The sequence below is a fragment of the Emys orbicularis genome, chromosome 2 (assembly GCF_028017835.1).
Source record: "Emys orbicularis isolate rEmyOrb1 chromosome 2, rEmyOrb1.hap1, whole genome shotgun sequence".
Lineage (NCBI taxonomy): Eukaryota > Metazoa > Chordata > Testudines > Emydidae > Emys > Emys orbicularis.
The window spans coordinates 37,205,862-37,228,575 of NC_088684.1; positions in this window are offsets into that span (position 1 = coordinate 37,205,862).

Below are 22,714 nucleotides of genomic sequence, written 5' to 3' on the forward strand. Positions count from 1 at the left end.
CTCCAGTCCCAGGGCCGGACCAAGGGTCTAGGCACTGGGGCTTCCCCTGCCCCGCCCCATTCGCCTGGCACTGCTGCTGGGGAGCAGAGCGGGGTCGGGGGCTTCCTCTGCCCCACCTTGGTGCTTGTCTGCTGGGGGCAGTGCACTCATTTTCTGCCCCACCCCCCCAATTGGCCAGGGCCCCTAGGCATAGGCCCCATGGGACCATTGGCTAATCCTCCACTGCCTGCTCTTCCACCCCTTCCCCCGCAGCCCAGTCCCCAATTCACCCACAGTCCTGCACCATTCCACTCTCCCTCCCCGCACTGCAGTCCCGCAACCTGTTGCCTCCTTTTGTGCCCCCCACCCCCACCCCCGACCGGAGAAGCTCTGTCCTTCCACCATTGCTCCGGGGCTGCAGCCAGGAATGAGAGCTACTCCAGTTTTGGGACCGCAGCCAGCCTCTGGATGCTGGGGCTTCCCCCGTCCCACCTGACACTTTTGCAGGGGCCCTGGGTCAAGGCACTGGGGCTTTCCCTGCCCATCCCGGGGCTTCTGCAAAGACTCTGGGCTTCTGCCATCCCACGACAGGTTTCTGCTGGAGCTCCCATTTTTCTGGGGCTCCCCAATTGGCCAGGGCCACTGGGCACGGGCCCATTGGATAATCTGCCACTGGGCATACCAAACATAACACAGCTCAGTTCACAAGGTTATGGGTAATCCCAGCAAATTCACTCACAAAACAGCACTCACATGGACTTCTGGAACTTCAGGGATTCCTTCACCAGCATTTGCTGTTCCACAGAAGAGAGAAAACAGACAAAGCATGTTTGGGTGGAAAGGATTCACTGATGTTTCCTGCTCCAGAGCACTAAATGTCACCCTGCACAAAGTGCTTTCTGTTGTTACAAAACTGACCTGAGTTTAAGTCTGACCTCAAAGCTTCCTCAGGGCAATGGAGATCAAAGGTCTGAATTTCAAAGGGCTCCAACCCATCCTCCTTTTGTGCACTTGCTTGTGTTTGTATGTGTAAAATTGCAAGTGCACTTTTCTAGCACTAGTACCTGCAAACACAGGTTATAGACTGAACATGCACAAAATCCATTTATCTAGAAACCATCAACCGCACACACAAGCATTTGCACTGCATGCACAAATTGACAGCACTTTCTGAAAGAAAACCAGTTCACAAAGGGTCTCTAAGAACAAAGAGCTTGTGTCACAAATGTGTGGGCAGTGTGTACAAGAGGCTTGGGGAGGCTAAGCCTCCCCCCCCCCAAAAAAAAAAAAAAAAAAAAAAAAGGCTGGCCATGCAGGAGGGCAAATGCCACAGATGCGCCATGGGTCACCTCCCTTTGGAGGCACGCCAGCCTGTCACCTTTGTAGTGCCAGAAGCGAAGCTCCCTAGAAGTGGGGGAGCCACCAGCCTCCCTTCCCCCTCTCCATCTCTTCCCTCAAGGCCCCCACCCTCACTCCGCCTCTTCCTTCAAGGCTCTGCCTGCCCACTGCTCACTCCTCTCAGCCACAGGGCCCTTGCTCAAGAAAACCTCTGAGCAGAACTGCAGGATCAGGCCCTCTGCACGTACCACAAACACCATCACCAATCCTTCCTTGTCCTTAGGTTGAAGTGAGGTGAAATGGGTTTGTACAACAAATCACTTTGTCCTGTCATTGCTATAGAAACAGATGGTTAAATTTAGATAGTGCCATTCCACTGACACAAAGAGCTATTTGAAAGATAAAAACTGATATTGCTATACATTTACTTTGCACATTTATATCTTAATAAAACTAGAATTTGTTTAAACAATCTAACCATTAAACAAGAAAATATAAAAATAAAAAACTGAAATGGATAAATGCAAATACTGGGAGCTAAGATAATATATTTTGTAACAATTAATTCCAGGAAGATTTAACAAAGTAATCATACAAGTAAACAAGTATTCTCACTAAATGGGATTTTGACAGCTCACAAACAAAGCTGGGTGTCAATTGTTTTAATAAAAGCATTTTAAGATAGTCGTCAGAGACAGTTAAGGGGCCACACCAAAAACAAGGCCTAATAGAGTCTTCCCAGAAACTAGCACCACGTGGGCAGGAGTTCCACCGGGTACTGTGACCAGATGGGCATGTGAGAGAACGCACAGAAACGAAGAACAGACAAGAACAGAGAGCAGGTGAAAGACAAAAAGCAAGCAAGCCAACCAGTAACCTGCAAGCACAGTCTGACCCTGGGAAAAGCTACAGAGACCTTTTGAGGCTGTTGGCTAAAGAGGCTTGGGGATGGAAGCTAAGAATTGCTCCTTTTGCTTTTGATTCCTCTTACGTTTGTTGCAGCAGGACTTTGTACATTCCTTGTAAACAAACAAGATAGCATCAAAGAAAATACCACACACCATCAATTTCTATTTCTAATTGAAACAACCCCAGGGCCCCAAAATTTGACTAGCCCCTCAGGTCAAAAAGGGGCAACAGGAGCCACAGAAGCAGACACTGGTACCTGACAATGAAGTCAGCAGGGCTTTTACATAGGCGCAGGGGTTCACATACGGTGATACTACTGCAGCATCAGGGCTTATACACACAATGCCACTGATACGCAACCATCTCTGGGGTGGAGGCATGCAGTATGCTGCACATCAAGGCAGAGAGGTGAAAATCAAGGACACTAGGGTAAAGAGGGAAGACAAGACCTTCATTTTAAGGCCTCAAAAGACACATTTACACACAGAGAAGCTAGACAGTATTCTATTTATCTGCCTTAGAAGGATGAAAGGCTGAATTGTCCCTGCTAGGATTTGAATCCATATCAATATGCCAATTGTGGCATTTAGATCACTAAACAATCCCACTTCCTACATCCTGAGCTTATCACATCAAAGGAGCTCTGTCAAGAATAGCAGTAATTAAGTCACCTATATCACAATAAATTGTGGTTTTGATATTAAAAAAACACAGAGTTTGCATCTAGCACTTTGCCAAGAAATTTGCTTATTTGATCATAGTACAGACAGATGGTGTTGTGCTCAATGAAAGCCCATCATTCTGTCATGCTTAAAGGCTGTTGTATTTCAACCAAGGTGGCTGACAGCTCAATTATTAGTTTTGGCAAGATCAAGCCCTAATTCACATTGATCAAGTGGGCTTTACATATGGCAGATCAACAAATCATTATAGCAGGAGACCTTTGAATGTCCTACACCACTCCCAATGATACACCATACAGGCTTCTTTTATCCTTCCATGAAAAAAACAACAACATTTCTGATTGTGTATTATGAGCAGCGTTCCCTGTAATTTTTTCCATCCATGTGCAAAATGAATTTTGTTATGTGCACCATATCGAGGTATGTGTGGATGTGCGCCACCAGTAGAAACCAAAAACCTAGATATAATATATATTTTTTAAGAGTTACCATAGGGATAATTACTCCATCCAGGATAGGTTAGGTATTTTAGAACTCATTACTGAAAGAATTAAATTTAAGCGTAAGAGAGAAATAAAAATTATGAAATGCATAGAACAGCCAAAAAACTAAAACAACACACTTTGAAAGAAGTATCAAGAAGTAACAACATGATGTATGTGTTGGGAGGTGAGTGTGAAAGACAGTGTGCGTGAGAGAGAGAGAGAGAGACACACAGACAGACAGACAGAGATAGAGATGCATGTTGCCCCTTTAAGTACGCTGATCCCACTTTAAATATGCTGTCCTTTTAAGTAGATCAGCAAGTTCAGACACAGCAGCAGCTGCCAGCAAGCTCCCTCCTTCCTGAGCCCTGTCATATTCCTGCTCTGTGGAGTGGGAGTACAGGGAGGGGGGGGGGGAACATCCTGACATCAGCTCTCCTCTCCCCCCTACTCTGCACAGCAAGCAGGAGGCTCCTGGGAGCAGCTCCAAGGCAGAAGCAACACACGGCAGTGGGGGGAGGGACCCCTGAACTGTGTGGCACTTGATAGCCTGCTGGGCAGCTGCCCAACCACGCAGCTTACAGGGAACTTAGGTTATGAGATTATTCAAGTACTGCAAAAAGGTAATTTAACTTCATCCAATAATTTATGACATCTATTGAATGTTTCTGTAACTATCCAAAGACATTCTTAAATGGGATACATTTAGAACTTGTTGAATTATGATATGGGACCTGACAAGACTGCCCACTGTCCCTACCCTTATTTGTCTTATTTATAGAACCACTAGCAGTTTATACTCAGTGAAGCAAGATATTCATTTATATCAGTGCCTTGTGTATTACTCCTGTGGGAATTCTGCACCACTGCACATGTGCAAAATCACGTCCTCCCCCCCAAAAAACTTTTTTTCCTCCACAGAATATAGATTCTGCTGGAGAGGCGCTACAGTTACACCTTTCGCCCACCAGAGGCTGCTGTGGCACCAGAAGAGAGGGCAGCCAGCCAGAGAGGATGCGTTCCTCACAAGGGGGCTAAGTGAGGAGACCCGGGATGGACAGCAGGGCACAAGGAGCTGCTGTGGGGGAGGGGGTCACAAACTGGGGTTCAGAAGGGCTAGTGGCAGGAACAGACTGGAGCGTGGGCTCAGGAGCTAGTGAGGTGACAGCATTGAGCCAGGGGCTGAATGGGAGGGAGGCTGCAGGGCCACATGAGGACGGGGTGCAGGGTCACACTGGGACAGGTGGCAGATGTGCTTGACTGAACGGGAGAGGCTAGGGGTCAACCAGGATCTGCATAGGGGAGGCTCCCCAACTCCCTAACAATCCTTCCCCTCCTGCCCCCCCAAAAAAACAACAGTTCCATACTGCTCCCACCCACACCCAACAACCCTCCAGGTTCACTCCCAGGCTCCTTCTCTCTTCCTCAGCTCCTCTATTACCCCTGACTTTTCCAAGCCTTTGCTCTGCTTCTGAGGGTACACAGGAAATACATTTCTGTATTGTAGTTTAAATGAATTAATCAACATTCTGTATTAATATGCCTAGTAAGGAATCTATTTGTCAAAAAAAAAAAAAAAAAAAAAAAAGGATTTTTTTTTTTGGTATCTGGATTGCTACAGACATACTTGCTGATAAGTATTTTGAAATAAATTACCAAAATAATTGAAACTGGCATGATTATAGTGTTATTTTGCAGAATTTTAAAATATTATGCACAGAATTTTTAGTTTTTTGGCACAGAATTCCCCCAGGAGTGGAATATGAACACAAGTTCTGACTACTTGTGTGTGATATTTTGGTATCCCTAACTGAAACTGGCAACTCTATTCAATATAGCTCTAGAAGAACAGTGCCGTATTCAGTTTCTAGGTAAACATGGAGAAATTTGAAACACTGCCTATAGGGAATGAATCAGCAAATCAATCCATAATTAACTTCTAATGTGATTGAACCCTAAAGGCTACAAATATCTGGGAGTGCAAGTGTTTATCTAAACAGATAATTGAAGAAGGGAGAGTAGGTGAAATGTTTAGATTAGACCTCCAAAGGTTGCAAAGTCTTCCTTTACCTCTAGTTGGTTGCATTAATTTAGTGAAGACAAACATTCCTTCAGCTCTTACTAGGAGTTTTTGCAGTGTGGTATGGGAAAGAGTTGGCCCATATATGTGCTTTGTTTCCCTGGCAAGGCAATCCCCCAGAATGAGAGTTCAAAGCAATGGGGCAGAGAGAGATTCAGCTTCCCTATCTGCAAGTTTGACTAGAAGATTGTAACTTTGTTGCTTCTGTAGACGGAGCAGGTTGCACATACACCAGGAGCTCCCCGCATAGCTCCATTCTTCCCACAAACTCCTTCCTTGTGTGCCACCCTCCCATCTCCCTCCATTTCAGAGACTCCCTACATCTTCTCCGACCACCTCCTTCATGCCAGGAGCACTTTGTACCCCTGCATCCCACCTCCCGTACCAGGGTCCCCTATTCTTCCCCCACCTGGGGCTCTGTGTACTCCCCATTCCCCTCCCCCACCCATAGCAGGGGCTCTGTATGTGTCCCCCTTCCTCCCTCTCCCATACCAGGGGCTATTGCTCCCTCCCTTAATCCTCCCCTCCATACCAGGGATTCTGTGCCCCCTTCACCCTCATACCAGGGTCTCCTATTCTGCTCCTGCCAAGGGTTCTGTGTCCCATCCCCCCCATTTTCCACATGCCATATACCCTCATCTGGGAACACTCCTTTGCAGATCTCTCGCCTGGGCTGATTAGACCCAAAAGGCCTTCTAAACAAGAGTGTATATCTTATCCATAAGAACATTTCCAAGACTATACTCCAAATAGTGAACCCTGGGCTTCAGAACCAAAAGCTACCGTGGAAGATAGAGGGCATACATTTAGCTGTACCCACTTGAAACAGCAATTCTTACAAACAGATGTAGAGCTTGTATTATATACAGGCACTCCTACTCATCTTTAACCCCAAACAGAATGGAACCAACATAAGGAGCTATTTCCCATAAGTGTGGGCAGAAGGCTGCTTCACTAATACATTGCATCTGAAGCTGGCCCCTAATGCAGCTATTTTGGGCAGCAGCCAATTGGTTTGAGAAAACCAGGGCAACTATCATCTCAGATCAAGACTCAAGGTTTTGCATTTATGGGGTAGATGCAAATTATCATCATCCTATAAAGAGCTTAAGCTCAAGAATACAGCGTCATTGATTTGGGTGGCAGTGAGGAGGAAAAGCTAATTCTGAATCTGTGTGCTCTACCTGCAGTTCTAAATGTGAAGGAGTTAGGACAACAAACAATCTAACTAGAGCAGCGCACACTAACCCAATGTCTCCAATAACACCGTAGGAAAGTTATAGGATGTGTGGGGCCAGTACACAGCAGCCCTTGGTTTTGCCTGGGTTGGAAGACTGATCTTTTTAATTCTAGGCACATGGGCTACTTTAATCATGATAGTCAACATGTAAATGTTGTTGTAGTTTGTCATCCCAGTACTTCACGTCACCAGCATTCACAAGTTTCCACCTGACTGCTATATTGCATAACTTCAAAAATAAGACCTACCAAATTCACAGACATTAAAAATGTGTCAGACCGTGAAATCTGGTCTCACCCAAGAAATCTGGCTAGTGTAGGGGAGGGCAGGGCTGGGGGTTCTAACTATGCACTGGTCTCCAGATGCTAGTCCCAGCTGGACTGAGGAGGGACGGGACTTCCTCTTCCCCTGCAGCAGGGCTGGCCCACAACATTTTGGCACCTGAGGCGGGGAGCTCAAATGACACCCCCATGCTCCCTTGCTCAATTCTGCCTTCTTCCTGTTCTACCCCTCTCATGGTACTGCTCTGCTACCTACCCCAATAAAGGAGAACTAACAACTTTAAATGTCTTGTTCAAAAATTTTAAATAACACTTAATTTGCAAATGCCTGAACAGCAAATGTAACTTTTCTTGTCTGCATAGTAAACACTGGCGTTTTTATCTGTTTGATTATTCAAAGTTTGCTTTCCGTGCCTTCTTGGTTGCAAAGATTTGAACTGCTTCCTGAAGGTCCACAGTCTGGGCCAGCTCATGCTCTATTGAGATGGTTGCAGGGTCGACCAGCCTCTCCTGTGTCATTGTGGAACATAGATGTGTTATTAACTTCAGCTTGGAGAAGCTGCGTTCTCCACTGGCAACTGTTACAGGAAGTGTTAGAAGCATGCAAAGAGCAACAAAAGCATTTGGAAAAAGAGGGTTGTCATCTTATTTGTGCACATATATTCCAGAACAGCCTTTGGAGTTGATCCTGCTGAAATGTATCTTGAAAGGTCTTTCAGTTCATCACCTAAATCACTCGCATCAGTATCGCGCATGTCATCATGTGTCAACATTGTCTCTAGTGACCTGCATTGCCGGTGTAGGTCTTCTTCAGGTATAGTGAGGAGTTTGGGAATTTCATACAACATCCCAAATATACTGCTGTGTTCCTTGAGCTGCATGAAACGTTCTTCAACTGACTGTATTGCACAATCTAACCCCTGGTTAAAATAATTCAACTTTGAATTGTTGTTTGGGGTCTCTTATGGGATTATCCCGTGCCTCGTAATCAAAATGTCATCTTCTTCTTTGGTGACTCTTATATTCTTGAATGAGTGGGAAAATAGCTTCAGTGTGAAGTTCCTCTGCCAACTTCTGTGCACTCTTCAGAACGTTTTGAAATCCCTCATCTGACCAGTAAGACTGTAGGTATGACTTTGCTTTGTCCAGTTGTTTCCCTGCTCCAGATATATATATGAAGGTCAACACCTTGGAGTCTCTTGCTTACAACATTTATTTCAAACAGTATGTCATGCCACAACACTAAGCCACACAGAAATTTGAAGTTATGTATGTTTCTGGTGATTCCATTTCCCTCTGCCACTGTTCTCCCACGAACAGTTCCTGTCATAGCATTATCCTCCATAATGGCAACTGTGGCAGGGCAGGGGTGAAACCCCTTGAATGCCCTGCTAAAATGCTGGCTAAGCCCTGCTTTCAGGCAGAAAGGCCAGGGGCAGAGGCTCAAAGCAGCCAGCAGAGAGCCCAGCTGCAGGCCCTAACGGCTCACTGCAATAGACTGAGCTAAGCAGGGACAGCTGGGCTGAAGGCTGGGAGGGCTATAAAAGCCCTGAACAAAACTCAGTTGGGAGGCTAGCCTGGGAGGGGACAGGAGGCTATAGCTCTGTCTCCTCACCACAGGAAGGGAGCCTCAAGGGCCAAGAGACCCTGGAACGGGTTAAAAAGGGGATAACTGTTGGGGGATAAAGGGGACTGCACGGTGGCACTGTAAAATAAAGCACAAGGGTGAAACACCAGAAGAAGGCATGAGAACTCTTATTTTACCAGCCTGAGCACAGGGCACAGGGCGAGAAGGCAAAAACTTGTGTGGACCCTGTGACAGCAACTATGGCATCATCTATCATCCCAATTTGGTGTTTGATAGGTTTTATTGCCTCCACTCGACTTTCCCATCATATGGCACTCAGTGGTTTCAGTGTCAAGAGAGGATGTTCCCAGATGTTGCTTCAAAATTTGCCATTGATGAGTTGATGCAGAGAAAAAAAAAAATACATAGATGCTTTGACTTACATTAAAAAATTCAGCAGCCTCACTAGAAGCTGATGCTGCATCACTGACCACCAAGTTCAATGAATGAGAACTGCATGGGATAAAAAAAGTTCGAGGGTTTAACTCTCGGATCCATGTCTGCACTCCTCTGTTCTTTCCTCTCATGTTGGCACCATTATTGTAGCCCTGATCTCTCATGTCAGCTATTGCAATTCCCATATCTTCCAGCTTTTTAAAAAGCACATTTGTCATACCAGCTCCTGTAGTATCATCAATGTCAATAAATTCTAGAAAATGCTCTCTGACAGTCACCATTGCAGGGACATTTTCACTATGTTCGGTTGTTACAAAACGCACTATTAAAGTCATTTATTCTGTAGGGCTGATGTCAGGTGTGCAGTCCAGAATAACAGCGTAATATCTTGCTGACTTCAGATCTGCCACAATCTTCTGTTTGACTTTTGTTGCCCATAAGTGTATGATCTCATTTTGAATTGTTTTTCCAATGTAGTGGTGTGTGTACATTTCTTGGGTGGTTTCAGAGTAGCAGCCATGTTAGTCTGTATCCGCAAAAAAAAAACACCAAACAGGAGTACTTGTGGCCACAAGTCCCGTGAGCCGCTCCAGCCATTTTGCAAACTGCTCCGCTCCGCTCACCGTCCCATGGGTCGCACCAACTGTCCCACAAACTGCACTGCTCAGCTCAACTCAATTCAACTCCGCTCCGCTCACCATCCCATGGGCCGCACCAACTGTCCCACAAACTGCTCCGCTCGCTGTCCTGTGGGCCACGCCAACCATCCCGCAAACTGCTCCACTCCGCTAGCCACTTAACAATAAATCTTTAGGCTCTCCCACTAGTTAACACAGCACTCAGTGATCTCAGCTCTTAGTGATTTCAGCTTGTAGTAGAAGAGCCCCAGTGCTAGTGCACTATTGGCCCAAAGTGAATTCAGCATAGTAACCTGTAATTAGACTCTTAATGAAATAAAAATGAGCTCTGCTATTCAACAGTGGAGAAAGGAGATGGTACAATTGGTGTTACAGACCCTCACAGGGGGCCCATACCATCAGGTACAAATACCTGTCTTCAGCCTTTCTCAATTCACTGGGTTTTGTAACCCATGCCCCTTGTCTAGCGAGTGCTACATAGTTAATGGTGAGTCCCTCTGTCATACAACTTTTCCACTGGCCTTGATTCACAGAATCAGGGTAACAAAACTTTATTCTTCCTGCCCCAATAACAGAGAAACTGGGGATCCCACACCAGCCAAAGTAACCACTTTCAGTTGTTGTGGGCTCATGCTAGGCCAGTGGGTGTGCCTATGCAAACAAGATCAGCCCCTGGAGTTCTTTTCCACCCTCACCATAATTCACCACCAGATGTCAGGGTAGAGCTCATCCTGACTCTGCTTACACAAGCATTCTCACAATGGCAATGAGCCTTTTCAGAACATTTTGCCAGTAAAGAGACTCTGATGCAATCTTCTCTTGATGCTGATCATCTATGATGGCCTTTAAACTTAGTTTCATCTCAAGCTCTTTCCACCTATGGAAGGCTCTCTGGTGATTTGCTGCCTTCTCAGGGCATGCTGGATTTCTAGCCAGATTTTTCCAGTCCTTTGTTCCTGTAGAACCCAATGTGGCTGGAACATTAGACTGGAAGAGTTTGCAACAAAAACAGTATGCAGCATTCTGGGCTTATGAGTACATAAGCCATGGCCTCTCCACTTTGTCACCATTGGGGATTTCACGCCAGTAATGTGTTGGATGGAAACTTCTATTTTCATTGTCTTTGAGGAACATGAAGTTTTTCACTTGCTGTGGCCCATGCAGTACAAGGAAGTCCCTCAGGCTACTGCTCAAGTGGGTCCACAGTCCTGGATCATCTAGACTTAAGGAACTAAACTCAACAGCAGCTTCACCACACTCTTCTCTGATCTACACTTTTCTTCAGGAATGTGCAGGTTACATCCATTTGAGATGGAGATATGGATGCTGCAGTAGCTGCCAGGTCACCTGCACTCTAAGTAACTGCAAGATCAGGCTTCTCCTCAACACTCACATCCTCACTGGGGCTGGAAGGCTCACCGTGAACATTTGTGTCTATTTTCAGAGCGGTAGCCGTGTTAGTCTGTATCAGCAAAAACAACTAGGAGTTCTTGTGGCACCTTAGAGACCAACAAATTTATTTGGGCATAAGCTTTTGTGGGCTTCTGACACTCCTAACCCTAACCCACTCCATCAGATGTACAAAGTAAAAAATACAGGAGCAGGTTAGGGTGACCAGATCACCCAGGTCAAATATCGGGACGTGGGAGGGGTGGGGCGGGCGGGGGACAGAGGGGGAAAAAAAATGGTGGCAGAGAAAAAAAAAAAAAAAAAAACCCACACCAACAACCCCCCCCACCATTCCTCCTCCCTCCACAAACGCTGGAGGCAGTAGCATAACTAGTGGGGTGCAGGGGAAGCAGCCGCTTCCCCTCAGCGCATTTTTCAAAAGCGGCACCTTAGGGGTTACCTTATATGGTGCCAGCGGGTGGGGCCTGCTCCTCTCTGAAGGGCAGCACGGCCAGAGAAGCCATGGGGGGTGGGGGTGGCGGGCACGTCCGGAGGAGCACGCCAGGTGGCCAGGTAGAGAGCAGGGAACGGGCTGCGCTGCTGGGCCCGTTCGGATCTAGAGCGCTCGGCCCGGGGGGAGTATGTGCAGCAGCGGGGCTGGGCTGGGCACGTGCCGCCCGGCAATAGGGGGGCCAGGGGGAGAAGCGGGGACGGGCTGTGCTGCTGGGCCCGTTTGGGTCCGGAGCGCTTGGGCCGGGCCAGGGGGAGCATGTGCAGCGGCGGGGGGAGCATGTGTGGCAGCGGGGCTGGGCGCGTGTCGCCTGGCAATAGGGGGGGCCAGCGGCCAGGGGGAGAAGCAGGGACGTGCTGCGCTGCTGGGCCCGTTCGGGTCCGGAGCGCTCAGGCCGGGCCGGGGGGAGCATGTGCGGCAGCGGGAGGCCGGGGGGAGCATGTGCGGCAGTGGGGCTGGGCTGGGCGCATGCCGCCTGGCAATAGGGGGGCCGGAGGGAGAAGCGGCGAGGGGGGAGGAGGCTGTGCGCCTCGGCAGCAGCCTTGAGGGAAAGGCTCCGTTTGGCTGGGCTCAGTGCGGCAACAGCCCGGCTGCCGGAGCAGGGGCGAGGAGCGCAGCCGGGCTCGGACGGGCGGGTGGCCGCTTGCTGCTCAGCCTGCCAAGCTGCAAGCCCTGGCCCGGCGGGCACCGGCAGCAGAGGGGCGGGGGAAGGGCTGGCCAGGGACAATGGCAGGAGGGATGAGATGGGGGTGTGTGAGGGAGAGGAGCTGGGTGGGCGCAGAGCCTTTGCTTGTTTGTCCAGTGTCCCGACCTAACATTGGTCGGGACGTGGGACAAACAAGCAAATATCGGGACAGTCCCGATAAAATCGGGACGTCTGGTCACCCTACAGCAGGTATAAATACATGAAAGGACGGGGGGTTGCTTTACCAAGTGTGAGGTCAGTCTAACGAGATAAATCAATTATCAGCAGGATACCAAGGGAGGAAAAATAACTTTTGAAGTGGTAAGAGAGTGGCCCATTAAAGACAGTTGACAAGAAGGTGTGAGTAACACTAGGGAGAAATTAGTATTGGGAAAATTAAGTTTAGGTTTTGTAATGACCCAACCACTCCCAGTCTTTATTCAGGCCTAATCTGATGGTTTCCAGTTCTGCACCTTCATGTTGGAGTCTGTTTTTGAAGTTTTTGTTGTTGAAGAATTGTCACTTTTAGGTCTGTTATAGCAGTAGTGAGGGTGACCAAGCTACAGGGCATGACTACTACCTGGTGACATGTGTGTTACATGGTGGCAGGTGTGGGGCTAAGCAGAAAGCTCCTCCCTTCCTTCCTCTCCCCCGCTTCCTGATACTCTGCACAAACCTGATTGGTGGCGGGGCGGGGCGGGCATTTTCCAAACTAAGGACCCAGAACTAACTCTGAACTCAGCCAGGGTTTGAGCAAATGCACAGACAGGAACAAGCCTGGGAAAATTCAGAGGAAACAAAGGAAGAAGCAAGCACAGGAAGCAGAAACCCTCAGCTACAGCAGCGAGGGAGTTGCTTGGAGGAGAGCCAGCTGTTTGCAAAAGGGGACTCTTATAAATGCCTAGTCTGGAGCTGACAGAACAGCTGAGACCACACAACAGGACACACCATTCTGAGCTCACACCACATGCCAGCATCAGAGTGCACAGACAGGTTGTACTGACCCAAGGAGCAGGGGGAGGGGGAGAATTCATTGGTGTGCAGCAGAGATCTTATGTGTGTCTAGCCAGTCGTGGGGGGAGCGGGGAGAAAAGGGTGCTGTTTTTCTATATGTTGTGTCAGAGACAAGGGAGTCTGTGTAAGCCCTGCTAGAGATCCTCGCATGGGTCTATTCCTGGCTTTGCCTGGGATAGATAGAACCGTTGTTCAATAGTTACCTGAGGTGCTTGTTCCTCGGGTTAACTCTGACCCCCCTAGAAGGGAGGGTTGATGTTTGTGCAGAGGTGCATGGCTGGGACCTGGGATCCCAATCCCAGGAACTCCCCACCTGAAACCCAACAAACTGGGAGGATAATTGGCAGCATAACTTCACAATTCCATGGTATTTCAGTTTTCTGCATCAACAGGCTGGACTTCCTGGCTGCATGCTTTCTGGGAAATTCAGCATAAGAGATATGCAATCCAGTGCAACAGGCATACAGGTCTGTCGCATCTTACGCGCATTTAACATGCGCGATTTCAACTTTACATGGTCGGCAAAAATAAAAAAACAAAAAAAAAAGAGAAAAACAACAATTTCAATAATATAACTGTAGTGCAGGCGATTTCGCCCGCCATTGAACTCAATGGGGTTTTGGCTATACACGGTTTTCGCTTTACGCGGTAACCGCGGAACGGAACCCCCGCGTAAAATGAGACAGACCTGTATACAAATAAGATAACCCCGGCACAAGTGCTAAAGAAGTCATACTTGCAAACTCTTCACAAATTTTCTCTTAGAAACATGAATGTAGTTAACATGTTTGGGAAAGTGAATGAGAAGCATAGCTAAGTTTGAGCTTATTGTGATAGTTCAAATGCTTCCAATGGCTATACTGAAAAAAAAACAAAACACAGATTTATTGAAAAAAGTTTATTTGATAGCACAAATAGTTTCTCTTGCTCTCCATAGGCTTCAGGAAGGATCATCATGGGTGTCAGAGTCCCTGCCCTTCCTGGCAGCCTTGGTCTCCTACCAGCAGGAGTGAAAATGTCCTGGTTATGAACCTCTTCTGATTCCTCCCCTTGAAAGGCACCAATCAGGAGAGGCAAAACTAGAGCAGTGATGACTCAGGACCAGCCACAAGTGCTTCTAGACAAGAGGCCCTAAGCCATGAGGGGTATTCTGGGAAATGCACATATGAAGTAGTTACATTTAATGACTGTAGATTATGCGATGTAGAATGGGGAAGAAACAAAAAAAATATTGTCAGCCAAACAGTGCTTGGTTAGTTTGGGAGTCAGGCTGGTAGAAGAAACTACAGGGAGCTGCCGGTCTCCAGAGCCTTAATAAAGAATCCCCTTTATATTCATTACAATTAAGCTCTGTCTTTTCTCTGACACTAAAACAATCTCTTCTATAACCACGACACTGCAAACATTTCCTAGGGCCTGTATCATCTCTGATCATGGCCTTGTTTTCCTGCATGTGAACATTGTTGCCTTTCCCCACTTTCCCTCCCTCCCATAGGTCCATGCACACTATCCACTTTCTCATCCTCACACATGCTGTCACCTCCCTTGAATCCACCCCCCTGCAAACTGTAAGTTCCACCTCTACCACACAGTTACAACACCCACACATCATTACACTGTCCTAGGGTGACCAGACAGCAAATGTGAAAAATCAGGACAGGAGGTGGGGGGTAATAGGAGCCTATATAAGAAAGACCCAAAAATTGGGACTGTCCCTATAAAATCAGGGCATCTGGTCACCCTACACTGTCCCCTCCTTTGCACCACTTGTCACCTGCCCCCACCAACAAAACACTTCTGAAATGAATGCTGCTTCAATTCATTTTTCCTCAAGTCAGACTAGAGTCAGGGAGGAAATATTATCTATCCCTTCAACGGCCACATACTGGCCCACTTTGACCTCCCCTTTGTCTCCTCCCTTCCCCTTCCCCTCCTCACTTTCTAATTTGTTCTCTTTCCTCCCACTTCTCTCCTCTCCTGTTCCCTGACTGTTCAACACTCTTTTGCTGCTTCAGCACTGTGCGTCCCTTCCCACCCCCTCAAACTTCTATGCCTCAGACACCTACTGCTCTGCTCTAGGTGTGAAAATGAAGCTGTCACATTTTCCTCTCTCGGAAGCAAGCAGGGACGGTATTTCTGAGCAGCACACTGAACTGAACTGAGAGCTCTGTGCAGCTTGCAAGCTTCTCTCTCTCTCACCAACAGAAGTTGGTCCAATAAAAGATACTACCTCACCCACCTCCTCTCTCTAATATCCTGGAACCAACATGCAGAGTAGGGGGAAATGACAATACAACATACACCAGCCCACTCCCGTTACCCTGCAACGGTTTAGCCCAATAGGAAGTTCTGAGTACACAGAAAGGACCAGAGTCTCTTGAGACGCAGCTTTCCTTAGGATAACGGCAGGGGTGTCACCGAGCTGGTTACGGCTCTCTCATTCCGAGGGGCTGGTCTACATCAATCCCAGCCCTGACAAGTCTATGACACTGGCATAGGGTCCTTAAGGGAGTCTCTGTAAGCGGAGGATAGGTGTAGTAAAATTCTACTCCACCATGCTTCTTCCCCTCCCTTTTCCCTTGATATAACCCCACTGCGGGATTGAGGAGCAGCTGGCATAGGACTCAGGTGTGTTAGCTTTATGCCAGCATGGAGTTCCTCTACACCAGGAAAATTCCCTGCTGGCCACTGCAGCTAGAACTCAGCCCCTTTGTGCCGCTGGCCAGATCTCATTTGAAATCTAGCCCAAAGGATCCAAGAAGAATTGTAACAGGAGTGATAGGGTGATATTCTATTCTGTATTGATGTTCAAGCAGCATGCAGTGTGTTTTGGATGCTGTCCCTTGAACAAGAGATGGAATGGCATGCTGGACTCTGAAGGTGCCATGGCAGCTGGAAACAGACAACAGGGAGGGGACAGACAAGACTGACAGTTGGGAGGGGGTAAGTGAGAATGATAGTAGCCAAGGGTCAGGTTGGGCATGACAGCTCGGAGGGGCAGTTGAGAATATCAGTTGGGAAAGCTTCATCTGGGAATTAGAGTGCAACAAGTAGGTTAGGTGGCGCAAGTGAGAATGGCAGGTGGGAAGTTGTCAGCTGGGAATTACAGTTGCAAGGGGTAGGTTTAAAATGGCACTTGGAGGTGCAGGATGGGAAACACCATTGAAGAGAGCAGCTGGAAATGACTGTTGGCAAGGGACAGGTTGGGAGAATTTAACTGAAAAGGGCAGTAGGGAGGCGGTGGGTTGAGAACGACAGTTGTTACAGGGCAGGTTGGAAGGGAGAGTGTTGGGAATGACAGTTGGGAGGGGGCTGTGTGGGACATAGCGCACTGGGAGAAGGCAGTTTGGAAATGATGGATGGGAAGGAGCATCTGAGAACATTTAGGAGAGGGCAAATTAAGAAGGGCCAGATGAAAATGGCAGTTGGGAGGGGCCAGGTTAGGAGGGGTTAATTGGGGGTGGCAGTTGGAAAGCAGTGGGTGAATAGTGGATATCTGAAGATGGTGTAGCAACAGCAGCAAGTCACCCTTTGAGGAGGCAACAAAAAAGGGGTGAGTCAGAAAGAAAGCGTTAAGAGGAAGCCAAAATAAACGTGTGAGAATAACGAAGTGCAGTGAAGAAAGAAAAGGGGAAGGGAGAAAAAGAGGAAGAAAGAGCAGAAAAGGAAAAACTGACTGAGAAAGGCCACCTGAGAATGTGAGTGAGCCCTTGTTAGGATTTAATATTTATACTACAGAAGTGCCCACAGACTCCAACCAGATTTGGTGTCCCATCATGTTTGGTGCTGTATAAATACAAAGACACAGTGCCCCAAAGTGCGTACAATTTAAGGGCCTGATCCAATGCCCATTGAAATCAATGGAAGTCCGTACATTGACTTCAGTGAGCACTGAATCAAGCCTCAATATAGATAAACTAAAGAAATATTCTATTTTTTACCTATGTATGAACATAACGATGTAATTTATCTGAGTAAAAAGCAACAAAGAGTCCTGTGGCAGCTTATAGACTAACAGACGTATTGGAGCATAAGCATTCGTGGGTGAATACCCACTTCGTCAGATGCATGAGTATTCACCCACGAAAGCTTATGCTCCAATACGTCTGTTAGTCTATAAGGTGCCACAGGACTCTTTGTTGCTTTTTACAGACCCAGACTAACATGGCTACCCCTCTGATATTTTATCTGAGTAGTTTCTTTCTCCCCACTAGGAGAGTACTGTAGATCACTAGCTTTCACTGATGACTGAGGGTCTGTTTACACTGCTGCCGGGTAGACACATTCACGCTAGCTCTGCTTAAGCTAGCAGCTCGGGCTCTCAAGCCAAGGGGGTCAGGTGGACTTGAGAGCCTGAGCTGCTGCCAGCCGCAACATCCATGCTGCTGTTTTTAATGAGTAGCTCCCAGCTGCAGTGTAGACATACCAGCAACTTCCATATTTTTCTTGCCTGCCATTCCCCTCTTGTAAGGAGTGAAAGGAAACATCTCCTAGGGGTATTTCTGTTAGCTCCCTCTACAGCAGGGTTTTACAAATGAACCTTGTATTTGGGGGTGGGGCTGCCCAAATATCCTCCCCCCCTCAAAAAAAAAAACCAAACCACCACCACAACAACTTCTTTCTGTAATTGCAGTAGGCCTCAGGGGGTAAGTCAACAAACTCTTAAAAAAAAAAAAAAAGTGGAAAAAGTGTTTCATACAATGTACTCATTTCATTTACAGACAATTGTTATTTGTTGTAATTATTCTGGATTAATCCCTAGCATACTAGTAAATGAAATATTTCATAGATTTTAAGGCCAGAAGGAACTATTACAATCATCTAGTCTGACCTCCTGCATAAGAGAGGCCATAAAATTTCACCGAGTGACCCCTGCCTCAATCTCATAACAGTTATTTATGTAACTCGGAGTGGGGGCTTGGGGCAGCAGCTAGGGGAATCTGTGCTTATGAGGATGCCTAAGGGATTTTTTTGGGCCTTTTGATGAAGTACAGTACATTAAGGGCTTGATCTGTTCCCACTGAAGACTCCCACGGACTTCAGCGAGAGAAAGATTGAGAGCCCTAAGAGTAACAGTTAATACAATTTCTCCTGCTGAAGCATAACTGGAGTTGTGGGAACCAGAGGATTAGTTTATAAACAACTGTTTGCTGCTGTTAGGGAAGGAGACTCAGAGTATACTAAATCACTTTCAAGACCTCTAGAGAAGGGCTTTTCAGCCGATTGGGCTCCTTACAATTAGATTAGAGGTCTTAAAGAACCAGCCAAAGAGTAGCAGATCCTCAATATTGCTACAAGCCACATAATGTAACCAAAAGGCAAAATACATAGGCTCTCCCATTTCAGAGAGATAATGGGTCTCTCAGATATACCATGGTGATGAAAGCAGTATAAATAACCTGAATAGAACAGAATAGAGGAAAGACAGAAGGACACCAATGGTGCCCAGCATGGAGTGCCCCAGTAGGAAGGCGTGCCCAAAAGGAAATGAGTATGAACAGTTGTGTTGAGAGGAACCCCCATGCACAGAATTTCAGTGGCAAGTGCAGAATAAAGGTAACAACTCAGAATGTGTCTTCTCAGCTAAAAATATAAATAATTTAAGAATTTTTTTAAATTATTCTTGTCCACTGAATTTGTGCATTCAGCTTTCACTTTGTATCCTCACTCTACCTTCAGACTGAAATATCCCAGAGTGTTTTGTGCACTATTATTATGTCACTTCACACCTTCAGATATGCAAAGTATTATGTGATGTTTCCAAGCAAACAGCAAGATACAACCAACTTGCTGTCAGCTCCCATCTGCAGGTGGTGATCTGCTATTGGAGGAGCAGAACAGGAGTGAGGGGAGTGTCCCAATGCAGGAGAAATGAGATGGTGCACTGAACCACCAAAGTAACAGCCTCGGAGGAGGTGATACTTTTTCAGATGCTGCCAAACTCAACCACCTTCTCATCCTCATAACTTGTGCTCTTCTTTTGTGTCCTGCACTCCGTACATTTTTTGCCATGATAATGAGAAACCACAGTTAAAAAAAAAAAAAAAAAAAAAAAAGCAGCAAGAGAAGAGAGCACCAGGGCCTGAGGGCTTCAGAAAAGCTTCCCCCCTCCCCCCCAATACATCTTGGTACTGTATTATAATTTCCATTAAAGAGATGGGGGTAAAGAAGAACAGACAGAGGAAGACCCTACCACACGCAACAGAGAGGACGGGGCCTCTATCTGAAACACCAGTTAGTTATCGCTTGTCCTGACGACAACATATCACTCTGAAATGGCATAGCTCAGGGGTAGGCAACCTATGGCACGCGTGCCAAAGGCGGCACGCAAGCTGATTTTCAGTGGCACTCACACTGCCCGGGTCCTAGCCACCGGTCTGGGGGGCTCTGCATTTTAATTTAATTTTAAATTAAGCTTCTTAAACATTTTAAGAACCTTATTTACTTTACATACAACAATAGTTTACTTATATATTATAGACTTATAAAGAGACCTTCTAAAAATGTTAAAATGTATTACTGGCACACGAAACCTTAAATTAGAGTGAATAAATGAAGACTCGGCACACCACTTCTGAAAGGTTGCCGACCCCTGGCGTAGCTGAATGCAGCACTCCCTGTCAATCAATGACAGAAAGCACTGTATTAAGTGCTGAGTTCAGACCTGACAACACTCATTCCAAGCGGTGCTATGTCCAGCTACACTGGTCCAGTGCAGCACAACGTGCATAGGAGGATGGGACACACAGAGAGGAAAGACACAGACAGCCAAGGAGGAAAAGATACATTCATTTCTCAACAGTAACCTCTCTAGAAGATATTAGGACTCAGGAGTGACTGTGAAAGGAGTCCATGTCCAGTCCATGTTGGCTGGAAGGATGGTTGCTGAAACCTGATCCATAATACTCCAACATGGGAAGAAAGGTAGTAGTTAAATAATTTATTCTTATTCTGGTGGGAAACATAAAGCTTGTGTTTCAAACTCTGTTCTCAGGTACACTGGTGTAAATCTGGATGGATTACTCCATCGACTTCTGTGGAGTGACTCCACATTTACTTTAATGTAAATGAATGCTGAATTTGGCACTGCTCTGTGTGCATTTCCTAGAGCCCAAATGATTAACCAATGTGTTTCTGTCGAAGGAAAGTAAGCACAAAAGACTTGATTCTCCTCTCACACTAGTTTTATACTGACATCATTCAATATACACCTCTACCTCGATATAACGCTGTCCTCGGGAGCCAAAAAATCTTACCGCATTATAGATGAAACCGCATTTTATTGAACTTGCTTTGATCCACCGGAGTGCGCAGCCCCGCCCCCCTGGAGCACTGCTTTACCGCATTATATCCGAATTCGTGTTATATCGGGTCGTGTTATATCAGGGTAGAGGTGTATTTTATGTTACTTCTGATTTACAATGGTGCAACTAAGTGGAGAATCAGGCCCCTAGAGTTAATTAAAAGGACACTGTGAATATTTTAACCTAATATTTGGTATGCATTTAAATCATTACACATATTATGGGGGCGCCCTCTGGATTCTAAATACATATCTGTACTATCTAAAAATGCACTGCAATTCTTCATCCTCCCAAAGACAACAAAAGAAGTTGCTTGTGTTAGAGCCTTTAGAATGCATCCTGCCTGTTGTGTGTGAAAGTTAAAGATCCCATAGCACTTTTCATAAGAAGGAGGCTCTGCTCCAGTGTCCTTAGCCAAAATTCCCACATCCCTTGTTGCTATGCAATGTGTCAGTTGACTGCCAGCCTCCAACCAAGACAGGCTTGCATTTCATTGGTATTAGATGTATATAGTTAACCAAGTATTTTGGAACAAAATGAAAATGAAAGAAATTAGAGAGATTTAAAGTATTATAATGTCTGAAATAAAGTTTAACATTCAAGGATTGAAAAACAGTAACAATTTTTATGAAATGCAGAAAAAAGTTTGTTATTTAGCATCTAAACTGCCACTGATCCCAATCCAACTCCCAATGAATTTAATGGAAGTTAAGTCAGACCCATATTTATTTTCTACAGCATCACTATCAAAGACGTTTTGGACAAAGATGCTATAGAACACTAATTTTAAAACAGTGCTGACTTCAGCTCTTTTAATAATACAAAGAAAGGAATAAAGTTTGACAAATGTAAAATTTAAAAGTTTAGATGTTTTCACTCTTCAAGTTTCTAGCCAGCTCCACAGGGAAACAGAATTTTTAACTACTAAGCCCCCCCCAACAACAGTTACAGTAAAGCAGTGTAATCACCGAGAGATATAGGGACCAATCCACGGTCCATTTATCAAACACAGCCAACTGACTGCAACAGTATGACCCTCAGTCATCACATCTTTGATTCAGAATTATAGTCTGTGGGGACAACAGGTCCTAGCCTGAGAGATACTCCAACTAGATCCAAGCAAGAGTCGTTTTCTCAGATCAAGACAGAGCAGCACATGCTGTGGTTAAGGCGTTAGACTGGGACTATATCTAGTTTCAGTTCCCAGTTCTGCCACAGACCTTCTGTACCATCTTGGCAAAGTCACTTAATCTCTGTGTGCCCATCTGTAAAAGATTAATAATAATAATAATAATAATACTTTCCTAAATAACGGGTGTTATGAGGATACATTAATATATGCAAGGCACTCAGATACCACAGTTTTGGTAACAATATAAGAACCTGTAAAATAGGTACTAACAGCCACATAAACTGCACCATTCCGATTAAGAAGAGGCTGGCCTTACAGTTTATGTCCCAACTTCCCAGTAGGAGAAATCAAGCCATAAGTTGCCTCTTCTCAAGCATGTGTGTAAAACATTGAATTATCTTCCCTTTGAGTAATAGTAAGGGAGCTAGGCCCAGTAGAGCTTGCCTTGGATGGGGGTTCATTAAGGGCCCAGCCACTAGAAAGACAGCTGACTGAACCTAGTTACACCAAGGCTATCCTCTGAGTGTTCCATTAGCAGGCTAGGCTAGGACTGAGGTTTTAGCTGGGTTCTACAGATGATTATGGTCATTCACATTCTACACTACGAACTGCAAACTCATTGTCACTGGGACTCAAACCTTGGCTGGATTTAGAGTGGTGACATACACACGTAGGAGCCTGAGCAGCTGTTTCCTTTGACTGCATTGGAGGCCCCCCAGGAGCAATGAATATTGGAACTTGGAGCCTCCATGGATCACACTGACCAGCCCACTCAAATGGTAAGCGTATCAGATGGTTCTGTTAAGGCTGGGACTGAGATCTCTTTCAGGCTCTGCCACACTTACCCCAGGGTCACAAATCTTTCCGTGCCTCAGTTCCCTATCTGTAACATTAAGATAATACTTGCATACCTCACAGGGGTATTGCCGTGAAAAGTTGGTTAACATTTGCTCAGAAGGAGGCCACAACTAAAATAATAAATAGCAGCTATTACTGGTGACTGTAAACTGCTCCATTTGATGT